This window comes from Chaetodon trifascialis, chromosome 12, assembly GCF_039877785.1.
Source record: "Chaetodon trifascialis isolate fChaTrf1 chromosome 12, fChaTrf1.hap1, whole genome shotgun sequence".
NCBI lineage: Eukaryota > Metazoa > Chordata > Actinopteri > Chaetodontiformes > Chaetodontidae > Chaetodon > Chaetodon trifascialis.
The window spans coordinates 16,449,281-16,472,319 of record NC_092067.1 but is presented as its reverse complement, the minus strand read 5'-3'; positions in this window follow the sequence as shown (position 1 = coordinate 16,472,319).

Here is a 23,039-nt window from a genome sequence, read left to right as displayed (position 1 = left end):
AACGGCTCCTTCCGCCTTCCGGTGCCATTGCAGGGATCCGTTAGGAATCTATCGTCTGGCTGAAGTACGCAACCGTAAGATATTCAGCTCGTTAGCTTGTGTTGTCACTGTCAATTAATGCCAAGACAAGTCGTATTTTCTTATTGCTACGCAGCTGAATGGGATTAATGGCACATAGCAGTCATAATTAGCTCAGAGTGGGAGATACAACTCCTCAGCTGCTCAGTCTTTACACTGATCTCTACTCGACGCAGCTCCATACTCTTATATTTATGAGTTCTTAAAAGTTATTTTAATATATTTATTTTGAGCTACACTTGCATAAATCATAAAGTCTTTCAAGCACTATATTATCCAAAGCTTATGCTATCAAGGCTGTGCAGTGACGATAGAGTGCAGACATCTGCCCAGTCTGATATCAGTGATGTACTTCATTATATTTCACCTTGTCCTCAGACTCAAAAACATTAAAATTAGCAGCCATTTAGACAAAAAATAAATGCATAAGTGATGGTGATGATACTATATAAATGAAACAATCAGCACAGTAATATCAACAAAAATCCTAAACCACACACACCACATCACTGTTATAAAGTCATCTGCAGAGAATTAACACAAAATAAAATAAAGTAACACCGTCAGACCAAAAAAAAAAAAAAAAAAAAGTCAAAATATTGTGTCTGTCTGGAAACTAAAATAAAGGTAAATACAAAAACAAAAGAAGTCTTGAAGCCATGAAAAGAGGCACTGTTAATTAATCTGAGAGAGTGAGGCAATTTATTCCAGTGTGATGGTGCTTTAAAGTGAAAAGCTCTCTTTAAAGATTCTGGGCATGTTCTTCAAAAACAGAGCGTTGTGTGGGTATGATGATCCAAATGGAACTAAAAGCTGTTTTAAGCATAAAGCATACTTAAAGTAAATGAATTTGAAAACAAAGAGCAACCAGAGAAACCCAATGAAGCATTAAATGTATTAGGCACAGTGAAGCAGGGCTGGGAAGTAAATATAACCACTTTTACTATAGTACACTAGTATTTAAGTATTTACTGTATTCTAATCCTCTCCATATCAGAGGGATGTATTATACTTATTATACAGCTATAGTTACTTTTCAGAGTAACATTTTACATAGAAAACATATGATCAGTATACATAATATGATGCATTGTTATTATTTAGCCATCCAACATGATCAATACTTGATACTTTATGTAAGTAGATTGTGTTGCTAATACTTCTTTGTAAATAGGATTTTATTGTTATGGTGAAGTATTGCTACTTTTACTGAAATATCGTGAACATTTCTTTTCAAGTGTAATTATGGGACAATCAAAGTTAATTTAAGAAAAAAAAAAAAAACATATGTAGTTATTATTTAACAAGAAGCATCAGCAGACAACCCATGACTGTCATCAGGTTTGATTCAAATGTTAAGAAATCCCAATTGTTGTATGGAAATATGTGGAATCAACCACTTCCAACCAGAGACAAGAGCACAGACAAAGGCATTTCTCATGCTTTGGTAAAAAAAACTGTAGGTTCATGTTGGGCCCTGTGGCCACTGGCAAGAGGCTAATTGATAAAATAGATTTCCAGGGCCTATAAGCAAACCACCACTGAGCTCAGCCAACCGTCGTGAACCAAGTGTGTGGTCAACAGCTATTTACTGCAGCATGTACGGGATTAAGATGACCTTCACCCTGCAAATACAGCCTGCGGTTAAGACAAAAAAAAAACATCTTGTGATGTAGAGAGGATCATGGCCTTGGGGCAAAAATAACCCTAGTTTGTCACATTCTGTGTGTTGTGTGTTTGTACCCTGTCACCTCCATGTAGCCATCAAGCACAGGGCACAAGTGCAAAGTACACATGGCAGATCCTATTTTGCCAAAACCAACCTCCTGCTACGATAAGATTATTCCTGTGTGTCAACCAGTGTGGTAATTTCACTAAAGGGGCACCACCAATTCAATAACACATTCGAGCTGTACCGAAAAATTAATTGGCAACTGTTTTGATAATGAAATCATTATTGTTCAAGCACACATGCCAAACATTTACTGGTTTCAGCTTCTCCAATATGATGGTCTTTATTGGTCTTATACTGAATATCTTTAGGTTTTGCTCTATTGGTTGGACAAAACAGGACATTTGAACACATCCCCTTGGACTTGGATATCATGACTTTTTCACAATTTTCTGACATTTTGTAGCTCAAACGATTATTCAATTAATTGAGATAGCAATCAGCAGTCATTACTGGCAACCCTCCAATCGTTAAAATAACCCTGATTACAAAGTTTTAGCAGAAATACTGATTTACATCGAGAAGGTATGGGGTAGGCAGGTAGACGGGTTAAAAGGCATACTGTACATTAGCTGTAGGATCCAGGGTTTTTTGGAGCTTCATCCATAAAGGGCACTAAAGGTCAGGTTATCTCTATTCTGCTGTATTAAATCTAGTTTCTCATGCAAGACCCTAAACTTTGTAGACGTGCAGTAATAAATCACTTCAGTACTCCATAAAGCAAATTTATTGAGTAATGTTCATCTTGCAGACACACTATGCAAGTGAATTAAAACATGTAACAAAATGAGCTTCAGAAACAGCCCCTAACTATGACGGGACCTTGCGTTCTTCCTTGTACTTACATTTTGTAGACATATGTCCTGGTATTTTATTTATACTTCTCATGTAGGACAGCATTTCTTGTAATTGAAGGCTGAAACCCAAAGTGTTACGCACCTTCTTTACACTCTTTGCTCAGACTCATGCTCTAATACAGTCTTGATAACGGATTTATTTGCTTGTTCATGTGTGCTTGCGTGAATTAAAACTCCAAAGCAACGATGTTTGTTGCCTTGCTCTGGGCCACATCACATTACCATTATAATCTTGCACCTTTTGACCTACTAAAGAGAGAACCGTGAGTGTGATATATGCTACCTCTGGTTGCTACAAGTGCTGCATGGAATCAGGTGTTTACAGCAATTTATTTAGGTCATTTCCTGCGAAAACACACTGCAGGAGTAGCCTATATTTTATGTTCGGTGTTGAAACTCTCATACTTTCTTACTCAGTGCCTCCCTGACACCTCAAAGAGGTTTCCCTCCAACTGTAACATTTTATTTAATAGTGAAGTAGGCTCTCTAAAGAGATCAGACCACTTTTGCATGCTCTTCCCACATGAATTTCAATGAACTGCTGCACTTCAGCGCTTCAGCTCCACAGCCTCCTCCCTCACAAAGTGAACCCAGAAAAACAAATCGCACAATTAGAGTGATTTTGTAAAAGGACACATCGCAGCATGCAGTGACAGTGAGTGAGAAAGAGAATGATAAAATGAGACACTCAAAAAGAAATGGCAGGGCTGCACAGTTTGTTTTGCTCCCACTTTGCCGTATGACGTACCGTATGACATGTTTCTATTAGTCACCCCGTGCCTCGCTCTGTGCTCATTATGCAGCCAGATGGGAGCGACAATCACCTCCCCTCCATCATGGCGGCTGTGACAAGGTCCTGACACAGTGCTTGCCCACAGAAATAAGATTCATATAATGCCTAATATGCAGGCCTGTGTTTTTGTACTACTTTTCATGAGAGAGATGCAAGAAAGTGATTGCTTTTGTTCTATCAAGTCAATGAGAAACATTGATTTGATGCTTTTGTCCCATGTGCCCAATTCACATATTGGCCTTCGTGCCATAAAATATCATCAGTAATGACTGCCGCTGCTTGCTGTATGCTGAACAGATATGCTTCTGCAAACTGAGATGTGATTGTTCTGCCCCAGGGGAACGCACTGGGAAAAGATTGTCGGAGGGTATTTAAGCAAGCTGACAGTATCTCATTGAAACCTGTGAAGCTGAACAGGAAGGACAAGGGATGGGCGTAAGCACTTCAAATTAATGTTGTTTTACTGTCTATATCTGAATAGGTGATGAGTAATCATGCCCTCAGTGTTCGCCTTTATGTTTCGAATATTCCTCAAAATCTCGATGCATCAACATAACTGAGAAGCAAATTGTTTTTAGCTCTTATTATAATATATCGTCTGACTCATTTAGGATGCTCATGCAGTTACTGACAAACTCCTGTGGACTTGTCCGCCTAAATTATGTCTCAGACTCAGGCTTTTTAAAAAATATTTCGGCCTCAGAAGTTTGTCTTCCATAAACATCAAACAAAATACTTCAAATAAAAGATGTGTAAATCCAGCAGTGCTTCACCACTGACCCTCGACTGAATCCAGAGAAACTTCGTTCTGCAGGATGTCAGAGTCTTTGCCACGGGCCATTTGTTTGACAGACTTTGAAGGTCTTTGCTTGAAGTTGGTTACCATACTAATGTAAGAGGTTTCCACGGGTCAATGCAAGTCCTTCCCCTGTCTCTCAGTCGGCCTTCAGTCCCCATGTGGACTTTAGGGAACCACTTATCATCTTCCCTGGTGGATTGCTGTTAATCTCTCCTCAGTGATGAAAGACACAGAGGATTTGAGGCTATGACGGCACTGAAGATTAATCTCCATTAACACATCTTAAGCGCAGAAGTCATACTTAAGCCTCGTTGAAGAAGAACTCCATTTGTTGTGTGTATCTCAGGAAGAGGCTTATTCCTGCCATCCTTGAAGCACAGACCCAAAGGGCTTTAGTCTAATTGTTCAGAAACAAATGTTGTAGAAATCCCAGATGGTTTGTAGCACTGTGCCTTTAAGGAATTGTTCAAACCATGCAAAATATCTTAATTTGTTTTCTTGTCATTTGTCTTTTTTCTTCTGTACTATGAGATACAGTATTTGGCAGACAGCAGACTAAAGGGAATGCTGTGGGGCCTCAGCTAATGATTGTTTTCATTGTTGATTAAACTGATTTTTTTTTTTTTTTTTGATTCATTGATTCCCATTTGAAATGTTAAAAAGCAGAGAAAAAAATACCCATCACAATTTAGCAGAGCCACAGGCGACCTCTTCAAATATCTTGATTTGTTCAACCAAAACCAAAAGTCCACAAACCAAAGGTAAAAAGATGATTGACTGATTTTTATGCGCAAATTGTGGCTCAGAGATGATCGAACAACAGAATTCTGTGATGACACATAATATCCAACATCCAACAGCAGAGGCTTTTTTTCCAAGAGGGCACTGTCGCCTAAACATTGAACCACTCCTCCTCCCCATCTCACTCCTCTCAACACACTAACTCACTCACACACACACACACACACACACACACTCTCTCTCTCTCTCTCTCTCTCTCTCTCTCTCTCTCTCACACACACACACACACACACACACACACACACACACACACACACACACACACACACACATTCTGCTCTAAGAGTTTTTTAACAGCGAGAAAGCCCTCTGCTTTCAGTATGCTGGTTGCATTCTTATCAGCTCTTCCAGGCCTAAAACTTATCCTGTAAGCAATACAGCAATTGAATACAGAATAGCATAATTTCTTGCCGGCATATTTGTTAAAAGTCATGGTGCGTAATGTGGAGTACTGTCAAACTGAAAGAATTAGAAACGCTATTTCATCTCACTGTTTTGCCAGGGTGTGTTTAGGAGTGACAGCCATGCTTTTGAGTGATATGGTGCTGGATGTAGTGAAACATAGCCAGTTTCAGTCCTGCTTTCTCAGGCAACTTCCCATCTTTGTTTTATATCATGTCACCCATGACCATGTGAGGCACTGTGCCTTCATACACATGGAGCAGTCCAGAGAAGGATTGTTGTCCTTTTGCTGCATTAATGGAGACTTTATGCAGAGTGAAGGGGAAATGTTGTGAGCCAAAGCGGGTTGAGAGGGAATATAGACAGGCAGTCAGTCAGTCTCACATACAGACAGACAGTAATAGTGATTGACTGTCAGTCTGTAGAAAAGGGAGGGAGCTTTCCTCCCTTTTCTTTCCTGACAGGCGGCTCTACCAGTGACAGAGGAAGCCAGTATGGAGGAAGTCATCTGCATCTAAATAAAGACCGCCAATGGCTTTGTCAGAGTCCATTAAGCAAATTGCCATATTTGATAAATGCATCTACCAGCTCTCTTTTTTTTCACCCATTCGTACAAATCAGCCTGAAGCAAAAATGGCTTTTGTTTGCTTTCTTGAACAGGGAGAAGATGCAGTGAGACGTGAGAGAAGATTCCATTGAAGTATCATTTGGATGTAAATTGTGACCGTTTTGAGTGCTGCTTCATATCAGGTGCACAATGAAAGAAAATCATTCAGGGCGATATAGACCTGTTTCAATTAAAATGTGGATAGTCATTACTTCTGCCTGGATGGCACTATTATTCTTAACATTTATTGAACTATTTATTTATCTTTCATTGTTAGTTTGCACAAGCAGCAAAGTTGCAGCTGATTGCTCCACACTATAGTTTGAATGGTTTGGTCTTTATTTAAACAACACAGCTAATCTTTGCCGTCTCTCCTCTCAATTAAGGTGCAAGATTGTTGCTGCGAGTCTGTGGCATCATTAGAGGCAGGTCTCTGTTATCTGTCGAAGCTGAAACAGCTCCAGGTTAATAGCTGCACTCACTCAGTCTACTTTTTCAGCTCTGCTGCTTCCAGGAAGCCTCATTTCCCACATCTGCAGCTCACTTGCTCTCTCTTTTTTCAGCACACTGCGTTGGTTAGACTGAAAAGCAGAAATTACAATCCTTGACATTTAACCAGGCTGCGCAAGGGTAATTTTTCTTTCCATGAAACATATTTCACCAACAATCTCTCCGTACACATCACAATCTCTGACATTGTGACATTAATAAATATAAATGTGACAAAGTGCTTTACAGTGAAACAAAGATAAAACAGTGCAGAAGCAATGAGTCGATTAATCAATTGAATTAGAAATTGATTCAATTTAGAAAATTAATCAGCAGCTACTTTCATAATAAGTTAGCTTAAGTCATTTTTCAAGCATGAATGCCAAAATCTGATGGCTCCAGCCTTGTTTTTCCTTGCTTTACATTATACTGAAATTAATATTTTGGGGTTCTTGACTACTGGTCAGATACAGCAAGACATTTCATGACATCAGTTTGCGATTTAGAAAATTGTTTGACCTTTTTTTCACTGTTCTCTGGTATTTTAAAGATCAAACATATTATCAGTAATGAAAATAATAGTTAGTTGGTAAAGGTTAAAGCTAATTCAACAACATTATCTAAGAAAAACACAAGGAGCACAGAGGTGGGTTTAAGCTGTGATGCTGAACTGTGAGTCCATGCTAACTGTGTTAGCACCTGAAGCCACAGACGAAACCTTAGCTTTGCTCATCTCACCTCCAAAGCTGTCATCAACACCCCCTACTTAGACATGAAAAAAGCTACGAGGACCTCCAGGAGATCGGCCTGCCTGCTATCTTAGATGTGCCTTCAGTACTGATAATTCAAAGTGATACCTCGTCCTGGTTGGAGAACAAAAAGCCCCCCAGGCAGCAGTGGTGGATGGGGAGAAGAAAAAAGAAGAAGTCAAATCAAACCTATTAAGTGGATTACGAGTTATCTGCAGCACAGCGTGTAATTGGTTTTGTGTTATCGTTGTAACGTCAGATAGGTGCTAATTGAAAAGCCAATCTATTAGTGGATAGACAGTCTTTAGGGGGTTGGGCTGTGGTTTAAAGGTCTTGTTTCAGATAGCCTCCCAAATGATTACAGATAATAGACCACTTCTACTGAAGCTTGAAGTTCTCTCAGATGTAATTCTCTTGCCAGTTTTCATCCAATTTCATCCTCCTTTGCTTGTAAGTCTTATGAGAGCAGAACTCAATGAGGTGGTATTAATGTTTATCATTCTGAATTTGAGATTTATTTGTAATGTCATAGCCTTCAGCTTTTTATTATTACTTCGCAGGGCTTTTACAATCACACCCATTCTTACATATGTCCTTGACAAAAGCAATCTGAGGCCACTGTGAGTCATGAAGCACAAGCAAACATTGCAGTCCCTCCAATCTTTTTTTTTTTTTTTGCAAAAGCAGAGGTGCTACTTTTTTTTTTTTTTTTTTACTCTCAGTTGTCTTGTCTGTTGTTGGAAAGGCGTCTTGATCCAGCCATAGCATTTGAAAAATTACTGAACATTTATACAGAGAGCACTCATTCAAGACACAATAATGTGGCTGCCAGGTTCTTTGATTTTTGGCATGCAGGTTTTACATGGCAGCAGTTGATTTACGACTGCCAGACCTATTTGGCCATGACCAGTGCAAAAGAACAGCAGATGAAAAATGCTTCTGTCTAAACCTCAAAGCACATAATCCTCAAATCTCAGACAAAGCTGCAACAATTGTGAGTTGTGAAACAATCAGAACATCTGTGGGGGCTTCAGGAGGTTCTGCGTCTCACATTGTGAAACCGCAGAAACCACTGCTCCCTGAACCTTTTCAAAATGACTGACAGCATACAGCTGGAGACACACAATGAGAGCCGAGGGGGTCATATAACCTCATGGTAAAGCTTCTCATATGAGCTGTGTGTCCTCAGCGTGCTGCAGATGACACAACAAAATGAGCTGTGAAAATGGAGCACGGAGCTGCGATCTTTGGCATCCAAATGCAGAGAGAGGCGAGGCGCTCATCCACCAGCTCTGCCTCAGTCTTTCATCTCTCACATCTGCACATCTCTGTTGACTGTTCATGCTATAAGAGTGAGGGAGTGGTGTACAGCAGCGGGAGAAATCTCTATCCTGCCGTGACATCCACTGCTGACAAAATCTTCACAGAACACAACTGTTTGGAAGGCAGCATGCACTTTATGCAAGTGGGCTATTCAAGGCTCAACTTTTTTGAGACGCTGTACTGTGGCGCTACTGCTGCTGCTGGCAGCTTTTTTCAGTGTTGTTGGGTGCAGATGGAGTGCCTACAGCCTGGCTGTGAGGAGAAGAAATGCCATAGAGGCTTGTGCATCTGCTGCTGATGCATGCGGCTAGCCAGCATGCATTATTCAAAGATTGGATGCAGTAAAGATGATGTGCCTGACTCACACTGGAGGATGGACTGCCACCACGAGCGCTCACAGTTAGCTGTTTCCCTCAACTCTGCTCAGACTGCCTAATCAGCTAAGAGAAAGCTTTCATTTAAGGCTTTGGTAATATTGTTTTACCTAAATCCCAGCAGCACCTGTAACAATGTATTCCCTGAAATGGTAGCCACAAACGATCAAACAAAAATGCAGCAAAACAGTCTTTGTGATGCTATGATTTCTCATTGTAGATACTGGAATGGTGAAGCACCTGGCTCTCTGTTTATCTCACAGCAGAGAGGATCTGTTCACACTCTCTGCAGTAGATGTCAGCTACCATTTACAGTACAGTAGCAGTATATATGCGGAAAATGAAAGTTAATTGAATTAGCCTTGTCTGTAAAGTGATTTGGAATTGATTGTCACATTCACTTTCATTCTGCTGGGTCTGCTTTTATCACCGCACAGTGTTAGCAGAACGCCGTGCACCTGTAGGCTGAGCTAATCTTCTTTGCCTCTGCGCTGAAAGGCATCCTCCATTCCATAGTATTACACTCACAATGCATGATCGTTTCAATTGGTGACATCCCAAAATGGAGGAATTGGCTTGGTGCATAAAGGTCTGTATGATATATGGCTGAGTGCATTTAAGATGCCTCATTTCTGTCTGATTCACCCTTACAGAAACTGGCAACAAACAGCTTTTAATAGAGGCTGTCTCTAACTGCAGATTCTGTCTGGATTGATTCATAAAGCTAGATATTGCTCTGAAGCCATTTGTGGTTTAGGTAAACAACCTGCCTGGCAGCTGATGCTAATCTTACTGTAAGCACAAAATGCATTGAGTGCCTGCCAGCCTGCCGCTGTGTGTTGTTTCACTGTGTACCTGTTGGCAGAGGGATGAAACACCACAGCCACATAAGGAAACAAAGCAAATAATTATCATCACAGATCTTGGATCACCCTTGCCCTTCTGAATGCATACAGGAGGAGACAAAACAACATATGCTTATACAGTATCATACAACACAATGCGACAGCCATACCATAATTACTACCTCTGTGAAGCTTCAAAGGTTGACCTGTTATCATTTTCTAATGTTGATTTGATGACTCAGCAGGCACAGACCAACATTTCTATCCACGTGGAGTCGTGTTTCTGTCCGCCTGATAACTTTGAGTATTCACTTGCATTTTAGCTTTTGTTCTCCATCTGCCTGCTGTGACGGGAAATGAGTTTTAACACGGGAGAGTTGTGTGCTATAAAACAGCTGCAGAGCAGGGTGATATTTCTCTGAGAGTTCTTCACTACAAGTGAACCCTCTCGCATTGCATGTTGTCATTCCATCCATTGTTAATATAAAACGATTAGAGGAGCTTTAAGCTCATTTTAAGTATGGGGTGCTAGCTAACGCAACATCACTACTAAACACTCCACAAAATGTCAAGCTGCACTGCACGAAAAGAAGTTTAATTTAGGCTTTTATCAGCCTTGATACTGTATAATAGATTAACTAGACCAAACAGACTGCAGAGCTCATTCAGTCTTCAAGCTATTAAACTGTTGAACAACACAATGGGCTTAAAGGCCAGTGTGCTGCTGGACAGGAAATGGAATATAATGTTAAAGAGAGACTTAAGGCTGTTTAGTGAGGTGGATGCCAGCAGACAGATGGCTGTACACCAAATGCTGAAACAATGAAATGGTAAAAGTAACTTTATGTGATTGCAGAAGAGTGCTGTTCTTTCTCAGTGGATTGAAATATTTATTCCTATTCATATAAAATGTTTATGCTTGTGACAAAAAAACACATTTTTGAGAAATGTGACAATAAATGCTAACCTGAAACACACAAACAATGCTGATGTTATGCCTGGGGCATGTAGCTTCAGCCTCAGTCTATTCACTTTATATCATGCATAAAACATTTGCTGCTGCAAATATATGTATGGTACATGGTGGCAGCGGTGGCTCAAGAGGTAGAGAAGCATTGCAGACCTTGCTGGCAGCTCCATTGCTAACCTCCATTCTGTGTATGAATGGGTGAGTCAGAGGCCAATTGTAAAGTGATTTGTCCATTAAGGGAGAAAAGTGCTACATAAGTGCAGTCCATACATATAATTTCTAGCATTATAAAATTCCTTCTGACCAATAGCTCCATGCACAAGAGCAAACTTAATGTGTGTTACTTTACATCCTGCTTCACCAGAACATGTCAAATTATGCAAGATGCTCTCAAAGCTTGCTTCGCTGTGCTCATGGAGTGAAAAGCCCTATTATGAAGATTACTGGATTTACTATCATAGAGAACTACAATCAAGCCTTTTCAAAAGGCATCTCAGCTTGATTGTCTGATTATCTATGAATATGGACTGACTAAAGAGCTTGTCATCCGTGAGCCCACCCTGCATCCTCCCTGCCCTCCCTCCCCTCCTCCTGCACCCTTACCATCACACCCACCCCGAGTGCTCTGAACTCTACAGCCCTGAAAGTTCAAGGGAAAATCAGCTGCCATCAATCACTAATGCAGATGAGAAGAGCAAGCTCCCTGGAGCAGCTTAGCCTGTTGAACATCACACAGCACAATTAAAACCCCTGAATGCAAATCATCTTCAGTAGACCACTAAATGAAAAGAGCCTTCCTTTCAAGAGTGCTCAATAGTGGCAGGCTTTTCAAAGGCTCTTGCCCATGTGTGCAGTTTAATGATGAAAGTCAGGAAGGAGGCTGTGGCAGAGGGAGGCTGCACCCTGCTTGGCAAGGTTGTTACCATGACATTTAGTAACAATATCAGACTCATGAGGATGCTGTAACACGCTGTTTCAATGAGTTTCAGGTGCTGTGGAGAATTACACAGCATCATTGCTATTTATATATTCATATTTACGCCTGCTCTGCATTCTTCCTACCTGTTTCAAAGTGGAACACATTAGGTAAAACTTTGCTAATTAAGAGAAGTACCTGTAGGGACTATTTGATTTTGATGTTTTAAGTCTGTTAATTTATTTAAGTGTTTGACCTTACTGCCTCTGCACGGAAGTTTGGGAGCAAGGTAAAGTGCTTCTCGCAGGACTCCAGCCATGACTAAGTAATTAAAAAATGCTCCACCAGGCCCTAACCTTATTATTACAGCCTTGGAGAAAGACCTTCAGATGTTCTTAAGCACTCCTCAATGGACCTCGGTAAGAAAGCCTATTTTAGACAGAGGGGTCTGAATAACTTCCACCTCAGTGTGCGCTGTGACATTTTGAAAACTAAAAGTCATTTGTATTAGGAGTAGCTTTGCTTTGCAGTCTCTATAGCTGCTTTGTTCTCTTTAGCTCCAGGGTGCAGCATGTTTTCATGCTGACGTGCACTCAGTGAGCCTCACATGATGCTGACAAAGTTACCATTCAAAGCATGTTGGCTGTGTTGTCTGGGGACAAGGCTGCCGTTGTCCAGTTAGTTTAGACCTGGGTTTCATCACTGACATAGCAACACTTGCCCACAATTCTCGAGGTGGGAAGCGTTGTTGTCCATACGGATTTCATATCTGTCAGTTCAGTATGAAGCTACAGCTGGCAGTCGGTTAGCTTAGCTTAGCATAAAGGCTGGAAAAAGGAGGAAGCAGCTCGCCATGCTATGCAATGAGCCAAACAATTTAGCAAGCTAGTCAGCGATGCTGGAGGTGCAAAGGCATAAATGAAAGAAGAAAAGATGAAGCAGCATTTTCCACATAGAATGACAATGGCAAAAAAAAACCCTCTATACAACTAAAATGACAATGATTTACTTACCATCCTCCAAAAAATACATTTCCATGGCTTCCTTCATTTCTGTCACAACTCATGAACTTCGAGCCTTCATAAAATTTCCTCCATAAGGGGGGCTTTCATCTGGATTGTTCTCCTGAACACAGCAAACATGACCCCATTTGACATGAGAGGGATATTGGTTTTCTCATGTCACCATACTGTGAGGGTTTGCTATGTGGCGAACATATGTCTTAATGAGAAGAAACCGCAGGGTGCAAACAGATAACTTTATAAACCTTTTACTACTCTCCACACTTGTTCAGCTTCACAGCAACAACACTTCCTCGTTCTAACTCACATGTGACAGAACTAACCAATCAGAAGCTAGAAGGACTTAGACTCAGGTAAATGTGAGGAAACCAACAGGGTAGATTATTGCAACTGTTTTAAAGATGCACATGCAAAGATTGAAGCTTGCAAATATGCACATAACAATTGTTTAAACACAATTGTAATTTTTAGTTAACTAAGTCAAATATATGAATTGACTTTTAAACCTAATACGTCAAAAATGTCAAACTATTCCTTTAAGACCAACTTAGTGACATAATTACTGCAACTGACAGATCGGGTACTTGCCAGATGTGAGCAATCCACATTAAATACAAGCAAAAACACAGTTATACGGTTTCTTCATCAACGTCATTATAAAAATCAGTTTCCACTACCACTTATGCTGGACCAAAAAATGGACAAACATTTGGTGGCACAGATGTCCACATCAGGTATCAGATCAGTGCTCAGGATTAGCAGACACATTAGCAGAGTTTAGGTGCACCATCCCTAATCATCTTCAGTTGTCATGTTCTGAATAAATGAAACTCTTACCCACAAGCAGTCACATTTTCTACACTGATGATCAAAAAAAATCCTCTTAATGTACAAGATCGTGCATTTCTGAAATATCTACAGATACAATTTTTGTATGTCTCTGTAAGGCACTTTCAGCATTTTCACTGAAAAACATGATCTTGATTAACACAAACGCTTTGACTGATTGATTAGAGATTCTCATCTTGCCAGCCGCATGCATTTTTGTAATCATGATCCAGAGGAAGGAAAACTGAAGAGCACTGTGGACCACACATCTGTTAATTATTCATCAGAGTGTGAAAGATAACGGTAGACACTTTGAGAGGCCAGATGTAATGAGGCCACACAGTGTAATCAAGGTTTTGATGAGGGTTACGGAAGAATGTCTCCCACACACTTTAGGACGGTTGGAAACAGAAGACCTATTGATTCTGTCTCTTCAGCATCATTTATCCATCAGGAAGTACACTGTGACTAATTGATGCGCATTTGTATGTGTGCGTGTGTGTATGAGTGCATGTTCGTGTGTGCATTTGTCATGTAACGCTGACATCAATTAAACTTGTTACCTGGTTTCCACGGAATCAGTATTCTATATTTAGCATTGACTTCATCTTCACACCTTTTCTGCATTAAAGGGCAAAAGTGGAAGCTGATGGCTTATTTTTCATTAACACCCCCAGTGCTGTTAAAGTACCTCTTGACATGTGTGAGAAATCTCGATATCATAGTTTTGATGTTTGGTAGAACAGCAGCATGCACCTCCTTGTGTTCTCGCTTCCTACCACTGAAGCCCAGATGCCTCGGCCTGGCTGTTTAGAGATCAGTGCCACCTGTAATCAATACGTTTACTTCCCGGTAGGCATCTGTTGATAGGCAGAGACAGGCCACAGATGAGAAGATAGCAGCCCGTCTAAAGGCACTGATCCAACTCACCATCTGCTCACAGAGACAGAGGGAGAGGCTGCACGGTGAATCAGATGCTCTCCTCCCATCACCTTCACCATGTCCTCCAGTCTGGAGGTGAAGAGGTTTGAACCAATGGCCTGACAACTGTGACAGTCAGAGCAGCCACAGAGGTGATTATCTTTGACTTTCATCGGTTTTGGGCCATGATTATGAAGCTGGAGGTGGGAGAAAAATAGTTTTTTTTCCAAGCAGAATGAATTGGAAAACATACTTTACTTTTTAAGCCAGTATTCATAGTTTCTTTCACCACTAGGGGGCGACACAAGAAGGTGTAAACTCAACAATGGTTTATCGTCAAGTCACAAAGTCAGCATGGACAATGTGCTGTTGCCTATTTAGAGCAACATTGTTACTCATTTGGAGTTGTGATTCTGCCCACTTGGTGACTTTAAATTCAATACTTAGTCTCTTTTTAGCTCTGTTTTTCATCTCCACCACCTTATCTGCTGCTGAGAGCAGTGAGGCAGAACCAAAACAAAGTTGTGGGCAGCAAAACCAAATAATACACTGAAAGACATCACAACTCTCCAACCCTCCACTTGAGCCATAGTTTACATAAACACTTTGATTACTGCAGCTTTAACCGTGCCACACTATTCAATTTCAAATCCGTGCCTTCCTACACCTACAGAAAGACTTGAGCAGCAGCATCCTTGGATTGAGTGGTTTTGAAGAAAAGGGAAAAAAATCACTGCAGTGACAGATACAGTATTTCACAGCACGCTCTGTAAATTAAAATGAAACATCAGTCTTGTTTCCATGCTCAAAGAAATGTGTTTTCTCGGCTCTGCTCTCCTTCCTGTTGTATATTGTCCCTGAGGTGTTCGCTCTGTTTCATATGGCCAGTTACTCCCACCTGAGGCAGCAGCAACGCTTTGTGAGAGGTGCTGATAAATGTGACAGCCGCTCACACTGTCAAGGGACACAGCGTGATTCAAACAAGTACAATAATGTGGCTGTTCACCTTTTTATTACCTCTGGGCGCAGGGACAGGCTCTCGATGAATGCTGCTGCAACGATATTACATTGATGATATTGCAGTATAATTGAAACCTGTTGAGCATTTCAGCTTGTCACGCACACACAGGGGATGCTCATCAAATTTACAATAAAGGGAAAAATATCATTTAAAATGGGTCTTAATTGTATGCGAATCAGCCTCAGAAGGCATTGTGCTGTATGCTCTTGTATTTAAACATGTTTGCACATATAAGCTTTTAGTCTCTCTGAATTTACTTTTCTACTGATGCTGCATTGGACACCAATGACAATGAAAGTAGTTGAAACAGCTATTCAGACTGAATAAATGGACTGAATAAAAGAGAAACTTGTCTTGGCAAATTCCTTGATGATTAACAAAAAAATGTTATGAAGCGGCGAAACTGTGGTCATGCTCACATCTGTAGCTGATTACTAAACTTACATTTCACAATTACTTAAACAACCTGCCTGAAAAAGGACTGCTGAAAAACTTCCATTCTTCTGTGCTTTGCATGCAAATGCACAGAAGCAATTACTGGTACAAAAATGAAAAGACTAGACCACGTTGTTGAGGCTAGAAGCTTTAATGTTGCTGGTTGCTGCTCTGTCCCTGCCCTCTATGTATCTGTGCATTTCTTGCTGTGTCTTTTGTTTCTTGCATCCATATTCATCCAAGGTTCATTAAGTTGCTTGCGAGAAGCTGTCAAATACATGCATTTAGTAGCAGCATGACCTCTGTTACTAATCTCAATTTAGAAAGGCGCCCTGTGAAAATATCAGGCAGGAGGATATTGTGCAGCCTGTAACAGCCGTTACTCTCGGCAAGGAGGAAAATTCACTCTGGAAAATGACTCTCCCTCCCACCCGAGATCAGATATGTTGATTTTTCTGAGGGAAATAAACGCTCTGGCAGCTCCCTCTCACTCCCACACAGCCAAATTAGCTGTCACAGAGGACATTAAGCCGTCATCTTCTGAGGTTCCGTTAAAACATATTTCCAGCCTATAGATGCGCCGTGAGTGCGGCTGCCCAAGATGCCATTTTGGAAACAAATGTACTGTATAAAGGACATTATGTTGTCTCTCTGCCCAAAAACCTGACTGCATAGATGGATAAATACATAAATAAGATATTATGTGATAGCTACAGCCCTGCTGTCTCCAGCTGACTGTGCAACCAACTGCAGAAAAACAACATCAACCCTCATAGTCCACCATTACACAACAACACTACAGCACCAGTGCTTGAAGTTAATTTGCTCCCTGTGTGTGAAGATGAAGTACACCTCATTGTGCATACTAATGGCCCACATAAGGCTTTCAAAATGATAGAATGGCTCTGTTTTGGAGGTGACAATTGAAAGTTAAAATTGGTTTCAGCTTATAGACACCTCTCCTCCATCATAGTGGTGATAATTATGTTGATGTATTAGTGCAAAAACAGTAAACAAAGCTAATTTGCTCTCAGGTCTCTCCCGTGTGGGAAAATTATGCTTTTCTGGCTGCGGAGCTGGTGGGTGATGTTAACATTTTACTGCAAAGGTTTTCTTTTGCTCTGAAAATCTGAAAAAAAAAAGGCTGCTGTTTCATTCCTCATAATCTAAATCACACTGAGATGTTTACCGTCGTCTCAGGACCAAAGGTACAACAGATGGCTCTCTGCCTTTGCTCAGCTCTCGTCTGCTGTAACTTTGTGCTGTCACGCAAATGTTCAGTAGTGCATACACAGCAATCACAGCTTGTTTTTACACTTGGTTTGCGCCCCTTGAAGTTCACAGGCTTCTACAGGCAGCAAAGCACTCCTCAGCTTTGTGTGAAGATGGATGTATGACAGCTAGCTGATGTTTACCCTGCTGCTGCTGCTGCTGCTGCATGGTTTTTCATTCAGCAGGGTGATGGAGCCGTGCATATTCAAACACACCAATTAGCCATCACCAAGGAGGCGTATTGAGGGCAGTGCCTGAGAGGCTCTGTCGCTGATTGGGAGCATTTTTTAAACTAACGGCAGCATTTCTTTAATCACGTCCCCCTTTGTGTCATATTAGCACTTTTTAATTAAAGAAAGAGTTCATAAATGTGCAAATCTGACAAAGCCTCCGTCACAGGCTATGGTCTCTAAAGAAGATGTGGATATTTGTGTCCACCTCAGGATGACTCATAATAACTTCTATTTTAATTATTTGGTTGTGGGTTTAGGAAGCAAAACTAATTCCCATCAGTCTCAGCTTTGTGTTTAGTGCTAATTAGCAAATGTTAGCATGCTAACACAAGATGATGAACGTGATAAACACTATATCTGCTGAACATCAGTGTACTGGCAGAATTGTTGAGCATTTTGGAAAACAGGCTGACTCATTGTTATTTGCAGAGACTAAACAACAAATCTGAAGCTCAATAAATCATTTATTGAGCTTTCAGAGGTGCTGGTAGGCTGATTTTGAGGGGCTTACTCATCTCTAAAGTTATTTTCTTCCTGGAAATAATATAACATCCACAACCTCCTTCCTCCTGTGACCATATTGTGCGAAGCTCCTGGCCGTTCATTTTAGGAGCAGGTGGATAAAGGTCGAATCTGTTGTGCTGGCGGCTAAGCTTGTGTCAGGCTGAAGACACTGATCTGATAACATCCTCATTAGCTGGCCTCAGCCCAACAGAAACCACAGCTGGAAGCCGGAGGTCTGCTCTGCTGGTGACTGCCAACCTCACCCCCCCGAGGCCCGTCATCAGCCAGATGAGCCCTGGATGACACTTCACGCACCTCTGGGCTCCATCAGTCACGACTTATCTGCGAGAGAGAGAGAGAGCGACAAAGTTAAGGGGCTGCTGGTGTTTGTGGTTGACTTTGATTTTTCTTCTGTGGTAGGTCAATTTGATCACGTGATGGAAAAATATAGCACCCAATATGCTGTGAGGCAAGAGACATGTGTTGATAGTGTGTTATAAGATGTGATCTTCTCACATATCACACCCTCCTTCCTTTAATATGAATATCACAACACCTTTTCTACTTTCTTATCTTCTGTCTTATTTGAAACAGGAAATCACACCAACATCTGGCGCTTAAACTTCGAGTACAGACAATATAATACCCCAATAGAAAGCTCCGCTGTGAAAATAATCCTGCTCCTGTATGCTGCAGCTGCATGTGTAGCCTACTGTCTGGTAAGGCTGCTTTGTTCCTCCTGTGACAGGGATCAGTTTATAGCCTCAGTGTGGAGGAAGAAAGATCACTCCTGCCTCTCTGACTGACGGCCTCTGAATTTATTTCTGCTATCAGCAAAGTCAGCATGAAGAGATGCCCCCTGAGTGTGTACACAAACATGTTTGATGCTCTAAGATAACGCTGCCACTCTTCAGCTGAATAGAAAGAGCAAGAGAGGGATGGCAGAAGGTTGTTTTTGTTTTTTTTTTAGAAATAAACTAAAGTAGTGAATAAACATAGAGTAGTACTCTTCAACAGTTTTGATTATCATTTAAATTATTTATTAAGGAAAACATCCTGTTTCCAGCTTTTCAAGTGTTTTAAATTTCTGAGCAGATGTTTCAGAGCTTTCGGTTGTAGTAGATGATCTTCATGGAGTTTGAAAAGATGTCATGGAATTGTAGATGTTAAAATGTCCATTTTTCAGTGCACTTGAGAGAATTTCTCATCAGTTTATTGTCACATACATTGAAGTACTGAATGAAAAGCTAGTCAAGACAACAAGCTAAGTACCTCTGAGTGATTTTCTAAGATATTATCAGTAGATGAAAGCCATCATTTTCCACTGGGAATAAAATGAAAAGGACATTTTTAGTTGTGGAGCTGCAGTTAAATGCTGTTATTGAGAGAAATTTGGCTTTACTGACAGAGAGTGAAATAAGAGGTGAAAAGAGGTTAACTATTGCTGTCTGAGTCATCTGAATGACTGCTATTGAATGTGTGGCACCTCATTTGACCTCTCCCCTTTCATTGCTGCTGCCTGCACTCAGGTTATTTTGTGATGCTATCTGACTATCACTCACTGTCATGTCACTGTTGTTGTCCCTCTTCGCGGTGGTTTGAGCATATGGGCAGGATTCCTAGCAGTGAGTCCATACATCTGCTCATGCTTGATCCTGATTGTTTTTCCAATCCTCTGCTCTGAAAGATTCCCACGTACAGTAAAGCCATGCGAGAAGGAAGATAGCCAGTTCCTGATTGCCCATCTGTCATGTCCGGCTGCGTTCAGCACTAAACACTAGGCTCGGAGTGACGAGAGAAGCTACTTCACATGAATTTCAGTGACAGTGACTGTCGTATAGTGCTTTTAGGCAAACACTGAAAGGCTAAACAGCTTTTGTGATATGTTTTCTATCATCTTGTTCTTTCTCAAGTGTTATTCTGGTGAAGAAAGCAGTAAGGCTGAGAGGAAAACCATGTAGTGAGTCACACAATACGCAATGAAGTTCCCAGTGGGACTTGCCCAGCCAGCTGCAAAGGCAGGTGTTTCTAAGACATCTCAAGATGTTTCATGTATGCTTTATTCCCTTTTTTTGTTTTCAAGCCAGGAGCAGGGAAATCCATTGCTAACTTACACACATTTTGGTCTATTTTTGTCCTGGTAGAAGTTTCAGGGCATGAAATACTGTATGTCAGTGAGTCAGTACTGTATGCCAGTCATGTAGCCTAACCCTGATGAAGTGTTGCTGCACCACTGTGTGATTGCAGGCGCCATCCCTGGAGCTTCTAGCACGAGCACTTTGTCAAGTTTTTGAAAGCTTGTATTTGCAGGTAAAGAACAACTAAAGTAAATAAGGCAGGGCTGTGGTATGACAATTTAATTCAGTGATACAGCAGTGGGCTGCTTTTGATTGACTTGAGCAAAAGAACAACAATTTTTGATGTATTTTGACTTCTAGGGTTTATTGCATCAATCATTTCATCAATTCATTTCATTGATCTCAAAAGCACCTCAAAAGCTGAGCATATTATCTTGGGTTTTCTGGCCATATCCAGAAGTTAAATGAGCACCAGCTGCTGTTCTAGACAGTCAGATTTATCATTTTCACAAAAAGAGACAGATTAGACTGGATTATTTTGTTGGTATTCAGTAACTAATAAATTAGAAAATTAAGAGAAAACCACCACCACAGCTTTTAAACAATAATTCTAATTACATTTTTATTTCCTTATAATCAACAAATCTCACAGAGGCACCAGAACCAACAATCATTTGATTCTACTGACAGGTATTGTCTGTATACCCAAAGCCTGATGGAGCTCCATCGTTGTTCAGAAACTATTAAAGACACATCAGTGAGCCACACTGTTTCATGAGCTGATATGCAGTTTTTGATTAAACCCCATTATATACTGTCCTGCTGCTGCATACATACATATCTGAAAATAGTCCCCAACAAATACCTTATTTATTTCTGTTTGAGTAATGTTTTCTGAAGAATACAACACCCAGCTGTTGTTAAATCACTCCTTTAGTTAACTATATGTTAGTGAGCTGTTTTCAGTAGGAATAAATGGGCTGGGGGCTAAGTGCCAACCACAAGACGGGGAAATGGATTAATGCATTGCTAGATTCGGTCTTTTCTTGAGATCTACTTTCTTGCTGACGATGGTGGATATCGACACTATTTTCCACGCTGAAAATGATTCTGCATTCGACTGAACATGTGAGTTACATTCTGTTAAATTTTTGTGATTGATCAAATGGTTGTGTGCCCTAGGCTTATGTTCTCTGAAGATTATTTTTGCTTTGAACAAAACTGTGGCTCGGAAACTCTCTTGGGAGCCCAAACAACTAAATACGAACATAAAATCCACAAAGCAATAAATCTGATTTTAATTATTTTCCAAGCTGTATGTGAAGCCTTCTCCCTGTGGTGCAGTGAACTGCATTTGCACATCACATTACTGCTGCCCTTTCGTGTATGCCTAACATTCACTAAAATGTCATCTTCAGTATCTCATACTGTTGCCTTTATGTGCTGTTGGAAAAGGTGACCCCCACCACTATCTGCCGGTGTTTCTGATGCACTTCTGACAAATATCTGATGCAGATTTCCCCTCATTCTCTAAAGCTGTTCCTACAATGAAAACCGCTTTATATGCGAGAAGACAATGACTGAGGAAATGCAGTTTTATCAGCTACTGATTTCTCTCATATTGAAATTTGCTGAGGATATTCCCCACAGCCAACAGTGTGGTAGACATGTCTGCACATGTCCTTGCATTGTAAACATTCACATCAGAGTGTAAGGGCTTTGCCAGAGAAACTGTGGCGCTGTGCACTTCTTTTTGTTTCCCCCGGGTTACCCAGCACAGCCTTGACATGGCTCGTAGTTATTCCTGCTCACTCATTCATGCAACCTCTCTCCTCCTCACTCTCTTGCCTCACATCTCTCGCAATATTCCTCTCTCTCTGCCTCCCTCGCTTGCTCTCTCCCTCTTGCTTTCCATCCCCTCTCTTGCAGACCCATTCATCCATAGCTGGTTCATCGGTGGCTACCCTGTGTGCCATGCCTGATGCTTATGGGCTGCCCTCAGATCTCTGTCTCTCCCCTAAGCAACAGCACAGATTAAATACTTAACTTTATTCATTTTTTTTCTCTCCCACCCTCTCTCTTGCCTGGCATTAAAAATTCATCCACTCTGTGTTGTGTTAAAAGCACATTACGCAAGACTCTAAATATACCCCCTCCCAGGCAGGAACCGTTTGTCCCTCAGTGCCTTTACGTCTGCTCTGTCTGTGTCTATGCATGCATTGTGTACTGTATGTGTGTGAGCTGAGGGCTTTTTCCTTGCTCTGATGCGGCATCTGTTATGTCTATCAGATCCCAGGAGGAGGCCAGCCACAGTGCTCTGGAACGTCCCTCGGGTGGCAACAGGGTGATGCAGCAGACAGGTGGGGTTAAGGAAGGACCTCTCGAATCAACAAGCACTCATGACCAGTTTTAACGCAGCATGCGCTCTCTTTTTCCTCTGATGATGATGGAGCTGATTTGGCAGATTGAGAATGAGCTTCTGCGTCTTATTCAGCGCTGTGCCCTCACCTCTTTCACCTCTAAGAGCTCGTTATTGCTGCAGAGTTTGACCAATGACTCTGATGGCTGTTTATCACATAGAGATGGGCATTCAGAGAAGAAGAAAGTGCTGCTGTGTGCATCAGCCTCTCCCCAGGCTGGTCTGCCTGTCTGCCTCCGGCAACAAAAGCTGACAGTCCAACTGTTTGATGCTGCCTCCTGGATGAAAAGCCTTTGTAATTGGCTGCCATTACAAACTGTATGCCATCCTTGACAATGACAGTGAAAAGACAGAAAAGATACATGTTCCCTTTGCGATCTTTTGAATCTTGCATCTGCCGAAAAGCAAAACAATAAGTTCATTGTTGTTTAAATCGGAGCTATGTGTGTTTCTAATGCTGTGTCTAATTTGTTTTCTGTGTTGCCCAAATGCAAAATCTCTATCTGCTGTGCTATAAAAAGGTCGCACTTAACTGTTTAGTAAAAACGTTGTCTACTGAATCTCTTCTTGT